Source organism: Pteropus alecto, unplaced genomic scaffold, assembly GCF_000325575.1.
Source record: "Pteropus alecto unplaced genomic scaffold, ASM32557v1 scaffold111, whole genome shotgun sequence".
NCBI lineage: Eukaryota > Metazoa > Chordata > Mammalia > Chiroptera > Pteropodidae > Pteropus > Pteropus alecto.
Window position 1 is genome coordinate 4,382,675 of NW_006431915.1, and position 6,252 is coordinate 4,388,926.

Genomic DNA, 6,252 nt, shown 5'->3' on the forward strand with positions numbered 1-6,252 from the left:
GGGGCCGGAGGAGGCCCTGCCCAGAGCCCCGCTCCCCAGCGCCTTTTCCTGCGCCCGCAGCCCCCGCCTCCCACCTGGGAGGCTGCACCTCCAGCTACCGCCACCGCCGCTGGGACTGCAGCACGCCCTCCTCCCTCGGGGCTGCGCCGGGTAATTGCAAACCGGGTCTGTGCTGCCCCCTGCCGGCCTGAGCGCCCCCTGCTGCTGTAGGTATGCTCACGTGTGTACACGTAGGTGAGCACACACGTGTTTCCGGCGCCCCGAGCCCTGGAGACGCCGCGTGTCTCCCCTCATCTAGTTAGGAAAACAAGGCTGTATGCCCTCCAAGAAGCCCTGACCCGGAGGCCAGAGAGAGAATAGCATCAAGTGAAGCCCTTCTTGGGCCCTCAGTTTCCCCTTCTGGAAAAGGAGAGAGGTAGACTGGGTGATCTAAGTCTCTGCCAGTTAAATTCAGTTTAAGATAACAGAGCTGGAAGGGCCCTTTCAGCCATTGCAGTCCAATGGACTCATTCTAAATAAGGAAATTGAGGCCAGGCAAAGAAAGGAAGTACTTTTGCAACCGAAGATGCAGGAAAAACTCCTTTCCTCAAGGATCTCGTCCAGTATTGACGTAGAGGCCTGCATAAATAGCCATAACTGAGAGGGCTAGTGAAGCTGAATAAGTTACTGGGAAGCAGAGTAGAACTGAAGTCTGAGAATGAATAGTATAGGAAACACTGAGAATATCGGAGGCGGAGGGGAGTGTTTAGAAACAGTACTCTTCAGGTACATATGAGTTCAAGACCTGCCTTCGGGAGGCCTTGTTGCTGGAAGGAACGTAGAAAATGAGGAGACTGAAAGGAGGTCAGCCCTCTTGAGAAGAATAACACTACTTTTTTTTTTTCTTTTTTAATCGTGCCTGACACTGTGCTAAGCGTTCTCCATTCATCATCTCACTTAATCCTTAGGACAACCTGTTTCCACAGACGATTTTATCCCCATTGTACGAAGGAGGAGATTGAAGTTCGCGCAGCTTAAAAGACTTGCTCCAGATTTCGTTTGCAGGGCTTCAAAGCTGTTGCTCCGAACTACTGCCAGGCTGAGGCATGTGGCATAATTGTCAAGCAATGAAAGTTTCTGAGAGGCCTGGACAGAGGCAGTGGCCACAGGAAAAGGGACAGAGAAAGAGGACGGGATGAATTCGAATTTAGACATTTATTGAGGATCAGGCACTGTCTTAGGTGATTTCATGGATGATATTTTCATTGATCCTCACTCCAACTCTCCGAGGTTGTTCTATTTATCCCCATTGATTTAGGTAGAGTTTGGGGCTTAGAGATATAATATCCCCCCCTGAGGTCTCAGAGCTCCTGAATGGCAGCAGCCAGTACCCTCACGTGTTGCTTAGTATTCCCTTTATGATTTTACAGGGGTGTACCGTGTGACAATATAATCTGAAGGGGCATCTGCAATCAGCCTTCAGATACTCACTCTGCTCCCCTCCCCACCAGGCTTGACTTAATAGAATACCATCAGCAAGTTGGTGTTCGAAAGTAGCCTAATCTGCTTCCTGGCCTCTAAGAATATTCCATTTCCTACTGTATAGCCCAGGAGTGCTGTGGTAGACTGAACAATGTCCCCCAAAGATATCCACATCCCAGTCCCCAGAACCTAACGTGGCAATAGGGACTTGAATGATTAAATTAAGGATTTGGAGGTAGGGAAGTTATCCTAGATTATCTGGGTGGGCCCAGTATAATCACAAGGGTCCTTATAAGAGGAAGCCAGGATGGTTGAAGTCAGTGAAAGTGGTGTGACAATGGCAGCAGAAGTCAAAGTGATGCAACCGGGAGGAATACGGGTGGCTCCTAGAAGTCGGAAAAGGTAAGGAAGAGATTATCCCCTAGATATCTCAGAAGGAACACAGCCTAAGGACTGGACTTCTTCTTATTCATCATTTATCCCCACCCAGCATCTAGCCCGCTGTCTGGTAAGTACATAGTAGGCAGTAGTAGGCATTCAATAAATGCTTGTTGAATGAATGCAGGATCTCATTTCAGTATTATAATGGCTTGAGGTAGAGATTGTTGTTGCCTTTTAGCGGTGGGGAACATGAAGACTGGAGGGGAGTCTAGACTCGAATGAATGCAGGATCTCATTTCAGTATCATAATGGCCCTGTGAGGTAGAGATTGTTGTTGCCTTTTAGGGGTGGGGAACATGAAGACTGGAGGGGAGTCTAGACTCACACTCATGTCTCCTGACATGTCTCCTGACTCCAGATCTCATGTGCTACGGACAGTACCATGTCATTGAGAATCACCTGGGGACTCCGGATTGCTTTAGCTTGACCTGTACCTTCTCTGTGTCAGATACTGTCACCTAATTGATCTACTCCAGTCCTCATCACAGTTGTGATTTAATCACTATTTTCTCCACCACATAGAGGAGAAACTGAGACTCAGGCCTTCCTTTGATCAAATTTCATGTCACCCAGATTTCAATCTCAGAATTTAAATTTGATGAGCAAGTTTGCATTTTGTGCGCTCATCATGTCATGTACATTGATCTTTGCTTTTCCGACTTAAAAGCCCCTATCTCTGTTATCTGAGCTCTATAACCAATCTTTCAAATATTTTAATTGCCATTTCTCAGACCTCCTCCATGCTCCGTGTGACTGGGCCAGAAGTGCACTCTTTTATGGGCCTTTTGGTCTTCAAACTATTATTCCGAGGCCCCAGAATTTCACCTGTGTTTCTGTCTAGAACTATCTTGCACTGAAGTTCTCAAGATCCAGTCTACACGAAATTCCAGGTCTTTCCCTTGGTCGTAAGCGGTGGCTTGACTTCCTCAGTTTCATGGACAGTATTTGGAATGGGATCCCTAGAGTCACCTTCTTGCCTTCTCCTCACTGAAGCTCCGTTACTACTTCTTTACTCATGTCAGGCTCCTGAGAACTTCCCATCGTCCCTCCCATCCCTACTCCAGAGCTTTGTGTCAGCAGCAAACCTTGGAGAGTCCGTATGCCCTCCCTTCCTCCGCAGTAGTTTTACATGTTAATTAAACAGCCCTTGCCCTGTCTCGAAGGAACTCCTTTCAGAAATGTGCCATTTATTCCTATCCTTCGTTTCCTGGCTCTTTTCCTAGGCTCATTAAAATTGTGCCCTCATTCTGACTCCTTTTCTTTCCCCATAGAACAAATTACATTTTAATGTATGTTCCTATTTACTCCCTCGTGAATTTTTCTTTCCATAAACATTTATTGAGACCTTACTTTGTACCACAAAGCCTTCCTCACCCTTCCAGTAAATGTCGTCTTGGGAGGGGGGTGAAATTGGTGAAGGAGATCAACTGTATTGTAATGGATGGTAACTAGACTCACAGAGATGATCACTATGTAGTACATATAACTATTGAATTACAGTGTTGTAAACCTGAAATATATAATGTATACCAATTTTACTACAATAGCTTAACCTTTCTGCTATTGTTTCATAGTAATAATAACTATCATTAACTGAAGACTGTGTAGTGGGCAGCTGTGGTTTCTGTCAGCCTAGCATCCATTTTCCTTGTTCATATTACTTTGTAGAACTACTTCATCCCCACTCAGAGGCCTGGTGGACAGGGCGAAGCTGACTCCACCACTGTGTCAGATATGTATGGCACATGATCAGGCCTGGCTAATCAGAGCATTTCTGGAGACCTGTCACTGGCTCAGGAATGGGCGGGAGCTCATGTCAGGCCAATGAAGGTCAGCCCCACTGGAACTCTTGTTGAAATTATTGGGAATCGGCAGTGTTCAGCCTTGGAGCTGCTTGCTATGTGCCCACCTTGACGGGACATGGAGAAAGCCTGAGGATGACACCAGTACAAAGAGAAGCAGAGCCAAGAGGAAGAGAGACACAGATTTCTGATGACAATTTGATTTTAACTACCTGGATCCAGACGTGCCTGAGGCTACATTCTGGAATTTACAATTTAAAGAGTGAATCAGATTAGAATGAAGATTTTCCAGGTCTCTTTCTTGAGCACAGGGCATAAGCATTGTTCTGTATAGACACTCTCTTTATTCATGGTTTAAAGGACTCATCTCCACGGAAATAATTAGCAAAGCAATGCTCATCACTGTATTACACAGAAATAAGAGGAAAGTTAATAAACCATCTAAACTTTTAGATCCAGAAGTGGCAATGACAGAAGGACTTTTGGGTGACTACAACTGAGTCCCAAATTTATATATTTAGCCTGTCCTTTCTCCCTGCTCCAAGTGGTAGTTCTAACTCCCTCCTCTACATCTAATCCCTCGATCTCCATTCCAAACATCTACTCCCCAGTCTTCCGCCTAGACTCAAGACACTAATATGCGATGAGAAAGAAGACTGTCTCCCACTTTCCTCATGTCAGCCCTAGCATGGGTTTCCTATCTGAGGACATGTTTCTTCCCTGAAGGTTTGCATTGTGCTTTAGGGAAACACATGTGGCTCCGATGCAATAGCCCTAACATTTATGCTGGAGATGCACACGGAGAGTGGAAGGTGGACATTTTTACAGTGCTTTCCCACCCTGCTGCCTCCCTGCGTACACCTGCGATGTTATCTCCTCTGGCCTGACATTGCCAATGAGCTTGCCTGTCTCTTTCTCTTAGCCAGCTGCTTATTTTGATTCTTTTCTATCCCATGGTCTAAAATCAGTGTTGTCCAATGGAACTTTCTGCAATGACGGACACATTCTGTATCAGCGTTGTTCAATATGGCACCCACTAGCCATATGTGACTATTGAGTACTTGCAAGGTGGCTAATGCAACTGAGGGGCTAAATATTTAATTTTACTTTATTTTAATTTAAATAGGTACCTATCCTTAATGATCATCATATTGGACAACACAGGACTAGACATCACTTCCACCCCATCACCTACAGCTGACTTCATCTCCCTACTCCCTGCTCCACTCCTATTGGGAAGGTCTAGTTCCAAGTTGCGACCCCTTTTCCTCTGTCCCAGACTGCTGACATTAACCTTCCCATGCCTGGCCGGGTCACGAGGCATGACAGTTCTGATCTTATTTGCCATCAGATCAAAACCCCATCTTCTGCCAAGTTGGTCAAAACCAAAAGGTTCTTCCGAAGAAATACCTTGGCAGCTGGGCTGGGTGGTGGAAAGTGTTTTTGAAATTGTGCCATAGCTCAGAGCACACCCTGGAGGTGGCATTCCAAAGGGAGGGTGCCATGGCTCACCGGAGTTAACACTACGCCGCCAAAGTGCGGGAACCACAGACATGAAAGGAACCCTCCCCGCCACCTGCTCCTCTTTTGTAGACTTTTGAGTCCTCGTTCTTACAGAGGAAAGAGAGAATGGAGGAAACTTAACGTGATGCGTAGAGCCAGATGCATGCCAGTGAAGGTTTGAGAGGAGTGAGGTCTGCGAGGGGCCTCTGAAGTGGGCTGGCTGGGGACAAGCTAGTGGCCCTGGCAATCTTGAGGAGAGTACAATGGTGGAAGCAGTGAATGGGTTATATTGGTTTAAGAGAAAACGGAGACAGGGGAATGGAGATGGTAGATCCAGACTACTCAGTTTAAAAGCTGCCTTAAAGCGAGGCAGTGAGTTATCCAAGAAAGAACTTCTTCGGGACTTCTGCTGAATTCCAGCGTGAGACTCACTTTCTCATCTGTAAAATGGGTGAGTACTACTAACCTCAAAGTTCTGTGGTGACATTAACATGACAAAATGTAACTGATACAAAAAAATAAACAAAGCTTTATAAACTGCAAGATCCTGCAAAAATATAAGGCTAGAAGAAGGAGGGCCAAGGGAACCAAGCAGAGTTTGGGGCGAGTCCTGGTTATTTTAATATCCGGGAGGCCAAAACGAATGAGAAAAAAAGGTGGAAGAAACAAACACAGAGAGAGTATCTGTACGCAGAAAGGAGTTAACCGCATTTTCTGAAGCTGGAGGGAAGGCTGGATGGAGAGAAGCTGGGTGGAGCTGAGAATGGAAAGATGTTTATCGGAGGCACCCTGGTTTTCATTCCCAAGAAAATAATAGAAAGGATAACACATCTTTATGCTGTGCAGAGGTTTGTGGTTTGTGAACTACTGTCACAGACCTGACCGCATTTCATTACTCTGCATGACAACCCCGGCTGTGAGGCATTCCTATCCCAGTTTACAGCTGAGGACACCAGGGCTCAGAGACGTTGTGGGGCTCGCCTGAGGTGACTTGGCTGGTAAGCAGCAGCTCGCACTAGGACTAGAACCTGTGGATCCCACAGCC